The sequence below is a fragment of the Pinus tabuliformis genome, chromosome 8 (genome assembly GCF_031772625.1).
Source record: "Pinus tabuliformis cultivar Carrire ecotype Pingquan chromosome 8, CPIR1, whole genome shotgun sequence".
Lineage (NCBI taxonomy): Eukaryota > Viridiplantae > Streptophyta > Pinopsida > Pinales > Pinaceae > Pinus > Pinus tabuliformis.
In genome coordinates this window covers 968,869,786-968,884,217 of record NC_142294.1, presented here as the reverse complement: position 1 = coordinate 968,884,217, position 14,432 = coordinate 968,869,786, and the positions used below count along the sequence as shown (strand labels likewise).

Genomic DNA, 14,432 nt, shown 5'->3' with positions numbered 1-14,432 from the left:
TCCTCCATATGTACAACCTTTTATGGGTCCTAGAATGAATATGGTGTGGGATCTGTCTCAAACTCAACAGACTTTGCAACCTAATGTGCAGTTATCTTATCAAGCTGGACAAACTTTGGTTTCTAGTCCAATCCAGCAACCTGTCCAACCTATGGTTCAAACCTCTACACCTGGTTTAGTTCAGTCGCATGGGCCTAGCTCACCTCAGACTCTGCCTCGAACTGCTGCTGCAACTGCTGCATTTTCTGTTCAATCTACCACACCTATTTTTGGAGTATCTGTAGCTTCGGTTTCTACTATCCCTGCATCAGTGTCAACTCCTCAAGTCCTTGTACCCCAGTCAGGACCTACAATTCAGAATTTGGTCCAGATGCCTGCAGGACAAGCTGGTCCAAGTACAATTGCCACGAGTCAATCGTATCAGGGACAGTATCAATCCAATCCTACTGTACAAAATCCAGTTTATCGGTATCAACCGTACCCTGGCTATACTTATCAACAGCCTCAACAACCCCAGTTTGGTACGGTACGGTTAATCCTGGTTTCCCGGGAGGTTATAACATTCCTAATGCAAATCTGATTACAGGATATCCTGGATATCCTCCTCCTGGAGCTGGTCCCATTACACAAGGTTTTCACAAACCTAACTGTCAGTTACCATTTATTGCAACTTTGGATTTACCTGATTTGTCATGCCTTACGAACGATCCGATTTACTATCTTCCGGATTGGCCGCCAATGCCTAATAAGTTGCCCAGTGATATCCCAAAATTCGAGGGTAAGTCAGGTCAGGATCCGTCGAATCATGTGATGACTTATCATCTCTGGTGTGCATCTAATTCCATTATTGATGATTCAATTCAATTGCATCTTTTTCAAAGAACTCTTATTGGTCTTGCCGCCAAATGGTACATTGAGTTACCACGAGGCTCTTTTTATAATTTCAGTCAATTAACCACTTCTTTATTAACTCATTTTCAGTTTCCTGTCAAATACGACAATGGCACAGAATTGTTAACTTCACTAAAGAAATCCACGTCCACATATCTTTCTGATCATATTCATGAATGGCGACGTAAAAGGTGTTTAGTGAAAGTTTTTATTCCGGATAAAATTTTAGCAGAATGGTTTGTTAAATCATTGTTACCTAAAATCACTGAAGATGTAGCTAAGGCAGGAGTTGTCACTGAAGAGCAAGTCATTTCTCAGGCTTAGTACCTTGACCTTGTCTATACACAGTCAGGGACTTTACATGAAAAAATCCCTAATCTTCCAAAAACTACAACTCCTTCAGGGTCTCATTCCGCTGATGGTATCATTGGTTCAGTTAGTATTAAAAGCAAGAAGAATTCTTCAAAGAATTCTTCTCCTACAATAACTTTACCTGATTCCCTGAAAGGCGATTCTTCCACTGAAGTTTCTGCCAACGTCCATGCCATAGATTCATCTACAACCAAATCTGGTAGTAAAGAGAAGGGGAAGAACAAAAACAATAAAAATTCAAAAGATAAAACAAATAAAAATGAATCTTTTAACGAAAAACGAAAACCTCGCTATCCTTGTTTCATCTGCGACAAGGATCATTTTACTAAAGAATGCCCATATCGAGCAGAGTTTTCGAAATTCATTAAAGGTTCTCAAACGCCTGCTGTCTTTAAGGACCCTTATCCTACTCAAGATAGTAAAATGATTGGTTCTTCCTCAAATGCCTCAGAAGAACCCATAATGATGATGTCTCATGTCAGGATTGTGATGCGATCGCAAGATTATGGTAGTAAAAATCCTGTTGGTGGTAAGGAAGCAGAATCTTCTAATTCAAACCCATCAACTTCAACTCCTTCTGGTTCTGATCTGCTACAAATCGAGAAACCTAACCCAGACTTAGTAATCAAATTGCCTGCTAAAGGTATACTTCGGAAGTCAGCTTTCAATCCGCATGCAAGAGCTGCTCAGAATTATAACATTGTTGATGACTTAGCTATTTCCCCTTCAGCAATGTCAGCTTTGGAGGTGCTGCAATCATGTCTAGCAGAGCGTAAATTACTATTGTTGGCTATAGGAGTTGTTGATATTCAGGATTCGAACCTTATAATCTTCAATTTAGAGAATAGTACACCTCACCTACCTCATCAAATGGCTTTCCAGATTCCAGTGTTAGTCAAAAATAGACCTTGCTTTAGGACTGTAATTGATGAGGGAGCTTCTACGTGTATTATGTCGATCCAGTGTTGGAGATCTCTTGGTTCTCCTACACTCAATCAGTCTCTGACAATTCTAAAGGATTTTGACGGCTGAGGGTTCCATCTTTTTTCTATTTTGGAAGATTTACCTATAGGGGTTGAAGGCAAAACTATAAATCTAGATGTGGAAGTGGTTGATACCCCTCTAGATTACAACCTTCTTCTGGGTCGCAGTTGATCTTATGCTATGATTGCTGTTGTTTCATCGGTCTTTCGGCTTGTTAAGTTTCCTCATAACGGAAATATCATTACGATAGACCAGCTGAGTTATTTCTCATCTGACCCAGCCCCTACTGATAGCATTCAGCATGTCGGTAAAACAACTATCCCTTACAAGGATGTTGGGGTAGGATTGATTAAAGATTATAGTTTACTAGGAACTTTTTCCTTCCCTCCCCCTAATGTATCGCCTTCTATTGCATCTATTCATATGATTTCATCGAGCACTATTGCTTTTGATGATCCTTGGATCGTACCTTCCGATTTTGAGGTGGATTCATTTGATGGCACGATGCTTTTTAATCCCTTTGAAATTGCATATCAGGCGGTACAGTTGTTTTCTGATTCCTGACCTATTGCGAGGATAGTTTGTTCCTGTCTCAACCTCGTTAAAAAATGAAACAAGGAGTCATGAGCATAGTTCCTGGTCTTGTGTCAAGCTCGTTAAAAAATGAAACAAGAAGTTAGCGATGATAGTTTCTTCCTATATCAACCTTGTTTAAAAAATGAAACTAGAAGACTCGAGCATAGTTCCTGGTCTTGTGTCAAGCTCGTTTAAAAATGAAACAAGGAGTCATGAGCATAGTTCCTTGTCTTGTGTCAAGCTCGTTAAAAAACGAAACAAGAGTTTTGAGGATAGTTCTTTTCTTGTGTCAACCTCATTAAAAAATGAAAAAGCTCCCTTACAAAGTTGAACCTTTCCAAGATCTCGAAAGTGAACCTTCATTCCATCCACCTGGTTGAATGCAATGAAGCTTGGGGGGCATGTACCTCGATTTAAGTCATTATGCTGGGGGCATGTGACCTTATAACAAGCATAGTTTTTCGTTTCAAGCTTGTGTAAACATGAAACTGAATCCAAGCAGAGTTCTCTGTGGTTCAAGCTTGTGTAAAAATGAACCCATACCCGATTTACATCTCGTGATTGTCATTTTTATCCGCTAAATTCTGTTAGATGAGCCTTGGTTGTTTTCATTCCATCGCCCCCATCTCTTTGGCTGAGCATATGATTTCACTTGGTTGTTTACCCTCCCTGAGGAACCGCATCTATGAGTGGTTATATTAGCCAGCCTCTTAACCATTACATGTTTTGAGCAGTTCCTCCATTGTCGGAACCAGTTGCTACCCTTTATACCACTTGTTCCTCTAGGACAAGTCCTCTTTAAGCTCTTTTCTGACTCGTAAAATATGAAAATATTGCCAAGTTTTTCCTTTTTAAACTTGTTAAAATGGAATTAAAAGGATGGTCCACTTATAGATCTTTTCTGACCGTATAAACATGAAAATATTGTCGGACTTTTTTCATTTCAAGTTCGATATTGGTTATAAAACGACATGTCTTTGATCTCTTTTTTACTTTTTCGGATTAGGGACACTAATTATGAAAAGTACTCCTTGATCATAATGGTCAAGCGGTTCTCTCAAGTATTATTTTATACTTTATTAGGCTTGGGAGACACAAATTTACGAAAAAGGACATCCATGGAGTTTTCTTAAGGTTTTCTTCTGACTCCTTAAAATTGAAAAACGCGAGTTTCTCCTATATAGACGCGTTAAAATTTAACAGTAAAAGACCTGTTCAATTTTAAAAATAGGAACGAACCACTCCTTCTTAGGGTTCGAATTTTAAACTATGTTGGACTCATCCGAAGGATGAGCTTATAACCAAGAAAATGTTATCCTCCTCAAGCTTGTCAAAAATAAAGAGGTACTTACCAGAAATGGTGGGGGAAAAGGGAGAAAAATGAACCTGGGTTAGGAAATCCTTTGCCTAACAGTTAATCAAACCACATTGAAAGTCTTCAGCTGGTTTATGGGTATTAGCTTTGGGTCAATTGTCACAAAACCATCTGCAGTGTCGTTATGTGTTCAAGAGGTCAGTTCAAATAAACCATTCATCTGCAAAATATCTGTCATCCATCTTGACCATCCCTGAGTTATTACTTGCCAAATATATATTTCTTCAAATTTGATCTATGATTTCGTGTTGTGGGCCTGCCTATGACAGATCGCTTTCTATCAACTTCAGCTCATTATCCAGAAAGATGATCTGGAAATCGTCAGTACCTTGGAATCTACATGCCCTAATGGCAGGTTTCTCGCCTTCGATGATAGGTTGCATCATTGACCTTCGATCAAAGGATTCTATGACATGTTCGACATCAGCTCATCTATTCACATTTCATGGATTGTACTGAGTACTTTGAGAGCCATTGACATTACTGGTGGTTTCTCTCACACTTGTTAACATTTCACATCATTGACTGGTAATCAAGTGGTTTCTACCATGTTTGACTTTGACACATTCATTCACATGGATAGAATCGTACTAGTTCGGGAAGTAGAAATCAAGACCCTGGATCTAGTTTCCACCATCTAGACTGCGAGAAATTTTGTTATTCATTATACAGTGGACTATTCATAAACAGATGACTACGCCCATACTATGTCTACATATGTCTATGCTTGTGATGTATTACAAAATCATTCCTATATCAGAGCAGTTTAGTTAGTTTTCTAGTCAGTTTTGATCTGAGCATGGGAATGCCTACCTCAGAAATGATATGTTCACATATATATATTTTGTATTGAATGTTTTTTCAATTTTTGACTAGGATGTCCACAAAATGATCCTTGAAATGATAATGTACTTCACTCTTCTTAGATGACAAATGCTATCCTCATCTATTATAGACTTCGCACTTTAGGGGGAAATTTGTTGCACAAAATATTGTCACCATGACTTTCTGCAAATGGTGTGAGTCTATCACCACTCATACTTTTTTCCTTTGCAAGTCTTAAACCTCAGTTCTTCATGTCAAGCCTTGAAAATAAGAGAAAGCCCTTAAAAGTCTCTAAAACTCTAGTTCTACACTTTCTCTAAGCATTACCTGCGGTCCCGCACCTAATGGTCATGTCCCCTGTGCACTTGACTGCTCTGTCTCTGTGTAATGGGTGCGGACCCCTGTAAAAGTCAAAAAGGCACAAGTACATTCTTAAAAACTCACTTTGAGTCATTTCTGGAAGCTTCTAGAAGGAATCTTGAGGTGGCAAGTTCGCTCCTTTAAGGTTCATGCATCCCATACTTTAAGAAGCTAACCCCTTGATGTGAGGAGCTTATCCCTTTGAAGGAGAACTCTATCCCTTCATAGGTGGACCTCTAACCTCTTTCCTTTGCACTATAAAATGAAGAATTGGGCTGGTTACTGGGGAGGTTGAAAGCTAAATATTTTTGAGGTGAAACGCTACTGGAACTTAGTCTTCCTAATTTAGATTTTGTGAGGAAAGATTACATACCTCTTTGATCTCATTTGGAAGAGTGTGAGGATTGTCAAAGTAGAGGAGATTCCTGTTTTGGACCCTGGGAAGAGCTTGTACAACATCAAGGCACCAAAGGTTGTAAAGTTCTTCTATTTTCAAAGTTAATACAATCAAGTTTATTTTTCTCAATAAGTTGTGTTTTATGGTTTATTTCATGGATTCCTTGATCACCATGATGAATATGATTTATTATATTAGCTATGCAGGTGTTATTTGATGTGAGCTTGTTTGTGATTGTAGGTTCTCAAAAGAAAACTCTTTCAGACAGTTGAAGGATGGCTGCTACAAACTAGCGCTGGACTTAAGGTAGGGTCTAGACACCTCTTTAGTTTTTATTAATGAATCGCAATATTTCTAGAGAAAGGTAGATTTGCTTGTCCTGTTTGTTGTTAGATATCTTTTGATACTAGGAAGATTGGTCTTGTCCGCAAGAACGATTTATCCGGCCAACAAGGCCTACCTTTTCAATTCATTGTTTCCTTTGCTCTTTTCTGCTCTCCCTCAGAAAATAAAATCAAATTTGGGAAAAATATGCCAGTTCTTGTTGAATTATGCGAGTGTCGATGGCAAGAGAGACATCGACCAATGTAGCCTGGGCAAGTCAGATAAATTATGTGTTGCTCTGCACAACTAGTTTCATTTCCAATATGTCATTCAGAATGACAAGATATCTGTAGACTATCACAAGATAACCTCTATTTCAATCAAACATAGGTTATGCCAACTTCGATTAAACACATGTTTATGTCCGCCATTGGCATCAATTTGAGTCGATGGTGGCACATTTCATTCCCTATGCCACTCTCATGCTTAATTCGGTCCCGACGATGGATCTAAAAAACACGCATTGGATTGATCGATCGTTGGCTAATGGGATTGATCAATGGTAGGCTCCTGAACTCATAACTGACTGTAAGCGGATTAGTCTTTCCCCCAATGAATGTAGATAATTTTCAGCGTGTACATAATGTTCGACATTCTTGTGGAGTGAAATATTGTTGAATACGATTGCTTTAGTTTTTTTTTGGCATCTAGACATTAGAGATTTACAGTCTTGTGCATTTTCAAAAACTTTATTGTGAAGACAACTATATGTAAAAATGATGCATATATGAAAAGAGAAGATTAGACATAAAATGGAAACATTAAATTTTATTAAATTGATTTCTCCAAAGACTTTCAAGAAAGTCCACCGCTTTCCCCAAAAGATTATTCTTTTTACATTTTCTCAACCTTCAACGAAAAATTACAACTTAGAATTCATTTTAAATCAATTGAGCTGCTATAAAAGAACATGCAGAAGTACCAAATTCTAATGCAAACAATTACCAACGACAAATTTTCAAAAGTATAATGCAAGCTAGTTCTCGATTTAGGTACAAGGATAAACTGCATATAGTGACACTGCAACAATATTTTCAATCTTCAAACTTCACGTTTATGTGCCAGTTTTACGGTGAGCAACAAAACCAACCTTGATAGGTGCCACAGAGCATGAACATCCACAATGTTCACAACGAAGGAAGAAAAGTCGATTCTCCTTTGAAAGGATAGTATCTGGACTCTTACAACCATTGCATATCACATATTCATTGATATATCTTCTTAAAATACCCTCAATATTCTTAGGGGCGAACCATTGCCATCTATCAAGAGAACCACCTGTTCCCATTTCTACAAGCAAGAATGTCATCACATGTTCTGATTTTTTGTGCATCATTTTGTAGAGATCCATAAAATTGACAAATATAGTCTTTTTGGTACCCTCACGAAGGACTTGAGGTGGCCTCATAACAGTTCTATGCTTTTCACCAGCAAGTTCTAGATTGTTCTCATGCAAAATATTGAACACTCTATCAAGCAACTCTTCATATTTGTAATCATGATCAGTTCCCTCCCAGGGATATCGAGCTTGCAAAATAATACCCTCCCCTTCTTCATCCTCACCCCCAAAATTAAAATTATCAATAACATCTTTTGTGCTATCAACATTATCATCATCTTGAAAATTGCCTTCCACAGGCTTCTTCTTCTTTCTCCTCATCCCAGTGAATGCAGAGTCAATACCAAAAAATAATTCGAGTTCTGATTGTAATAATTAAATTGTGATATAAAAGTCACGGCTCCGTTCCAATGGGTTTTCTTAATGCATTCAGCTTTTGATAATGTGTCATCTTAATTGCCTTGTAATTATTTATTAGTGAGGATATATGGTTTCACTGTGTTAATGGATCTTATCACATTACAACAGAGAAATCCAACCATGTTTCTAAATAATTAACTGACCATACCACTCGTTTTGAAATTATAGGCTTTATAACCATGTTTCTGAATAATTAATTAAACATACCACTCGTTTTGAAATTAGACTTTATTTTCCATCCTGCTGTAGAAATCATGTTTCTGAATAATTAATTGACCATACCACTCGTTTTGAAATTATAGGCTTTGTTTCCATTATAGACTTGATTTTCCATCCCACTGTAGAAATCATGTTTCTAAATAATTAATTGACCATACCAATGGTTTTGAAATTATAGGCTTTATTTTCCATTATAGACTTTATTTTCCATCCCGCTGTAGAAATCATGTTTCTGAATAATTAATGGACCATACCACTCGTTTTGAAATTATAGTCTTTATTTTCCATTATCGACTTTATTTTCCATCCTAGTGTAGAAATCATGTTTCTGAATAATTAATTGACCATACCACTAGTTTTGAAATTATAGGCTTTATTTTCCATCCTACTATAGAAATCATGCCATAGTGGACAGTAACTTTGAAGGTACAGCAACAAAGAATTTCTTGGAGATGTCCAGAAAATTTCTTGGAGATCCATTCCACAAATTGCCATATGGACAATTTAGAAGTGGAGAAACAAAGTCCTGTTTCAGAACAAACAAGAGGATTTTCAGCTTATATCTTACAAGATCATCTCTCTTTATAACTCTTATATGCCTGAGATCAAACAGAATAAAAATAGATTTAGGGGAACATGTGCCTGTGGTATTTTCATATCTATAAATGATCATCAGAACTTCAGCATTCACTGGAATGGAGGGAAAGGCACAAACAACAAAGCTGAAGCAATGGCTCTCTCGAGTCTCCTATTTTTTAGTACTTTCTTAAACATACCAGCTCTTCACATTTATGGAGATTCTAAAATCATTATTGACCATGTCCTAGGGAAACTCTCCATAAAAAATCAACTATTAACCAGATGGATGAATAGAATTTGGTTTTTCTAGAAAACAAAAAAGGATTATTCTATTCAATATGTGGACAGATCTCAAAATGTATAGGCAAATAGTTTGTCAAAAAAATGACTGTCAGTACAACTGGGTAAATGGTATATGGATATTCATCTGGGTAATACTGCTTATCACATGGAGGATTTTTCCCTCCCAGGAACATAATTGTATTAGTTTTTTCTCTCTCCTTGTTTTTGTTTCTTATTTTGCTTGGCCACTAGGCTTCTCACAGTGTCCTCTGCAAAGCGAGTTTTCTCTTTTGCAGATGGTGTTTAAACTCAAACAAGGATGATATTTATTTTGGCTAAGTCAAAAAAAGGACTATCAATACAACCAGGTAAATGGTATATGGATATTCATCTATGTAATATCGCTTATCACATGGAGGATTTTTCCCTCCCAGGAACATAACTGTATTAGTTTTTCCTCCCTCCTTGTTTTTGTTTCTTATTTGCTTGGCCACTAGGCTTCTCACAGTGTCCTCTGCAAAGCGAGTCTTCTCTTTTGCAGATGGTGTTTAAACTCAAACAGGGATGATATTTATTTTGGCTAACGTTGTGGTTTGTATAAAGATTTCATACAATTTTCCAATATCTGTTCATAGATCTGTTTTCCTCCTCGTACTGTTTCTGAGGAGATCACGTCTCATGGTGACTTCAAATAGTCTTGATTTTTTGGTTATGTTCCTGGTATAGTTTTTCCAGAAAATATGTAATTCTTGTAATATCATCTGACATTAATACAAATTTCTCTTTTTTTGTACTGAAAAAGAATTTCAATTTTCTTTAGATGTATATAGATCCAATTTTTAAAAATTTCTAAATCATTTTAATTTTACGAATTACAAAACTTAAATTTACAATGACAATTTTTCAAACAAAATTGGAAAATTTGACCAAACATGTCATAATTAAGCTATGCTATCGAGAATATGTTTGAATGGAAATTATATTCTAACGAACATTTTCTTGGAATTTGGGTAGAGCGGTTTAGTGCCTTCGGTCAAGATTCTATAACAGTGTTGACCATTGGACATAAAGCCGTGTTCTATGAAAATTCCTTCGAGCAATGTTAGAATTTCCAAAATTGGCTTTTAATTATTTTGGAATTTCAAAAATAATCATTAATGATTAATAGGTGTTAGGGCTAAAGTTAGGATTTAACTTATGGATGACAATCTAAAGGAATTCAATTAAATGGTTAAAAACTAATAAAATAAGATATTAAGAATTAATTAAATTAAAGTATTGAGGAATAAAAGAAAATATTAAAGGAATTAAAAGGATAAAGGAGCAAATAAAAAAAATTAAGATTAACAAATTTGTATATGGACTTATTATGCATAGGTCTGCGGCTCCAAGTTAGATCTACGGCTCTCCATCACCCAGATGGATCCCAGCTTCATGAAAATAGCTACTGGCTCAGTTCTGTCTGCCTCTGGGGGGCAAGCTCCTGCCCATATCGTCAGTGAAGCCCCAACTCCCACTGTCCACGTGGTCCAGGCCTCACTCGGTGAGGCTTTGAAGTTCTCTAAAAGTGCCCTAATCTACCGATTCAATGGTTTTTGGCCGTGGATGATAGCTCTCCACAGTTGGATCTCGGAGGTATGGAAGCCTCTAATTCTTGATGAAATTAATATCTACCCTTGTGCTAGGGATTTCTTTATAGTATATTTTGAAAACTCTGAAAGCATACAATGTATTATAGATTTCAGCCCTTGGTTTTGGGAAAAATCAGGCCTATTCATGAGGCCATGGAACCCATCATTCGATCCCTCAACAACAGTGATAACCTCAACATCAGTTTGGGTGAGATTGCCAAACCTACCCTTGCATCTCTGGAATTTATCTTCGTTAAAAGCCATTGGAAATGCAATTTGGAAATTTTATTGCGGGTGCCCAGAAACAGAGGAATATGCCAGAACCACCTATGCACGCATCTGTAACAATGTAAACTTTTAAACGGGAACTGATACTGTTACCCGTTTCGTAGAAATAGCAAAAAAGTGACATGATTTTGAAAAGGGGTGATGCAGAACACATGTTTTTTTTAGAGCATAGTTTTTGACACTTTAATTTTTTTTTTTATCTACATTGCATTTTAGAATGGTAGTGATTTTCATGCTGATTTAAAAAAGTGGTAATTCTGTATCAGACCCTTTTTTTAAAAGACCTATTTTTTGACTTTAAATTTTCTAATGTATGAAATGTAAATAATTATTTTGTAAATTTAATAATTTTTGAAGTGGCCGTTTTCTTCATATTTTCTTGTTTTTATTTTTATTTTAATTTTTTTGTAATGAGGGTTTTATTGTTTTGCATTTTTAAATTAGAAGGTCGATATTTTGATTTTTCGATATTCTACATATTTATACATCCTTAATTAATTTTTCAATCCACATGAAATAATTGTTTCTAAAAAACAATATTTTTTAACAATGGACATAAAAATACCCATTTTTAACATAAATATAACTAAAAAACTACACGTTTTGATAATCTTTTGCTAGAATTGACATGTCAAAATCACAATTTTTATACGAAAATTTTAACTAAAAATGGTTAAATAATAGTTTTTTTTTATGAATTTCATGTCAAAAAAATAATAATAATCATTTTTTTTTTAAAATAATGATTAACTTAAACATTAATGCGAAAATCACATATTACAAATTTTGAACGCATAACAGTATCAGTTCACATAATCAGAATCGAATAACCACCGCTCGACCACCCCCACGGGCGGTGGCTATCCGATTTCGAGAATCAAATAGCCACCGTCTGACCACCCCCCACAGGTGGCTGGGTGGTGGCTATCCGATTCCGAGAATCGAATAGCCACCGCCCAGCCACCGGTGGGGGTGGCCGGGCGGTGGCTATCCAATTCTTGGAATCGGATAGCCACTACACGGCCACCCCCACGGGTGGCTAGGCAGTGGCTATCCGATTCCAAGAATCAGATGGCCACCCCCATGGGCAACTAGGCGATGGCTATTCAACTCCGAGAATTAGATAGCCACTCCCACTGGCATCCAGGCGATGGCTATTCAATTTTGAGAATCGGATAGCCACCCCCATGGGTGGTTAAGCGATGGCTATTCGATTCTGAGAATCAGATAACCACCCCCACCGGCGATCAGGTGGTGGCTATCCGATTCTTGGAATCGGATAACCACCCCCTGACCACACTTGAGGTGGATATCCGATTCTTAGAATCAGATAGCCACCACTCGGCCGCCCCCACAGGCGGCCGAGCAGTGGCTATCCGATTCTGAGAATCAGATAACCACCACCTGACCACCCCCACAGGCAGCTAAGTGGTGGCTATCCAATTCCGAGAATCGGATAGCCACCATCCAACTGCCCGTGGGGGTGGCCGGGAAGTGGCTATTCGATTCTTGGAACCGAATAGCCACCGCCCAGTCGCCCGTGGGGGCGGTGGCTGATAAATTTTCTTTTTTTTAAATAAACAATAAATTTTGTTAAATATGTTTATTGTATTTAAAAATGTATATATATATATATATATATATATATATATATATATATATATATATATATATAAATTTTAAATGTTATTTTAAAAAATATCAAAAATATATTTAGCTTTTTTTAATTTTAAGGTTTTTTTGAAAATACTTTTAATCTTAATTTTTGTAGTTTTTTAATTTTTGTTTGTTTTTTTTCTATTTTTTTTAATCTAGTTTGTTTTTAATTTTATTTTATTTTTTTAGTTTTTCTTAATTTTTTTTAAAATTTCCTATTTTTACTTAATTTTTTTTTCCAAATATTTCTATGGTTTACCACATTAAAATTTATATATATATATATATATATATATATATTATTTTTTTGAAAATATATTTTTCTTATTATTTATTTCTTTAAATTTTTTTAATTTTTAATTCTTATATTTTATAGGTTAATTTTGTTTTTTTTTTTTACATTTTTATGATTGATTTTTATTTATTTATTTATTTATTTTATGTTTTGTTTTTAATATATATTTTTTTTTACTTTTTTTTGTGTTTTTTCATTGTTTTTATTTTTAAGTTTATTTTTCATTATTTTTTTGAAATTTTAATGTTTTTCAGAGTCATAACAAAATCCTTTACACCATTATTTCAAAATGTTTACCCAAAAAAAAGAAGTGTTATTCGAGCATCAACACTTTTCGTTTTGAGGGTGTTTTTTGCACAAATTTTGCACATAAAAATTCGGTTTTATTCCAATGCATCAATCTTGTATGAGCATTTATTTGTTTATATTCCTAGGGTTTAATAATTTTCCCTTAGGTTTATAGTCCCTTGGGTTTTTAGTATTAATCCCTACAGTCATAATATCAACCATGGTAAATCATGGTCAATCATTGTCTACCATGCTTTATAAATTCAATCATGGTCAACCATGGTTCAATGTTGATGTGCGACAAATATTGTCTCAATATGAGAATCAACCATGGTCATCTATATTCCAATGTCACATTGTGATGAAGATTCTCTTGATTTGAAAATCACTCATGCTCAAGCATGGTCAATCATGGTCCAACATCACATTGTGACAAGGATTGTATCAATCTGAAAATCAACCATGATCAACCATGTTTATTTTAGTGTTTATAATATTTATCTTAGGGTTTATATGCCATGACTTTATAGTATTAGTCCCTTCAATTTAATATTATTCTAGCAAGGTCAACCATCTTTTATAAAATGAATTGTAGTAAACCATGGTCAATTATAGTCAACCATGGGCCAATGTCACATTGTGATAAAGATTGTCTCAATATGAAAAGCATGTCAACCATGGTCATCCATGGTCATCCATGGCTGATCATGGTCAACCATGGTCAATCTTCGTCAAACATGATTGAATGTCACATCATGACAAAGTTTGTCTTGATATGAAAATCAATCATGGTCATCCATGGTTAACCATGCTCCAACGTCACATTGTGAAAAATATTGTCTTGATATGTAAATCAACCATGGTCTCGAATGTCACATTGTGACAAGAATTGTCTCCATATGAAAATCATGGACAATCATGGTAAGCCATGGTTGATCATGCTCAACCATGTTTATTTTAGCGTTTATAATATCTATCCCTTGGGTTTATTATTCTCTTAGGTTTATAATATCAATCATGGTTAATCATGGTCAATCATAACCAACCATGGTCAACCATGGTCAAATCTCTCATTGTGATAGAAAAATGTCTCCATATGAAAATCATGGAAAATCATGTTCAACCATAGTCGAATATCACATTGCAACAAAGATTGTCTCGATATGAAAATGAACCATGGTCCAACATCACATTGTGACAAAGATTGTCTCAATATGAAAATCAACCATGGTCTAATGTCACATTGTGACAAAGATTTTCTCAATATGTCA

At 35.7% G+C, this 14,432-nt stretch overlaps 1 pseudogene; it reads right to left on the bottom strand.

Moving 5' to 3' along the window:
- Positions 1–7,218: 7,218 nt before the first annotated feature.
- Positions 7,219–7,875, bottom strand: LOC149238695 (eukaryotic translation initiation factor 2 subunit beta pseudogene; annotated as a pseudogene).
- Between the last annotated feature and the right edge of the window lie 6,557 nt (positions 7,876–14,432).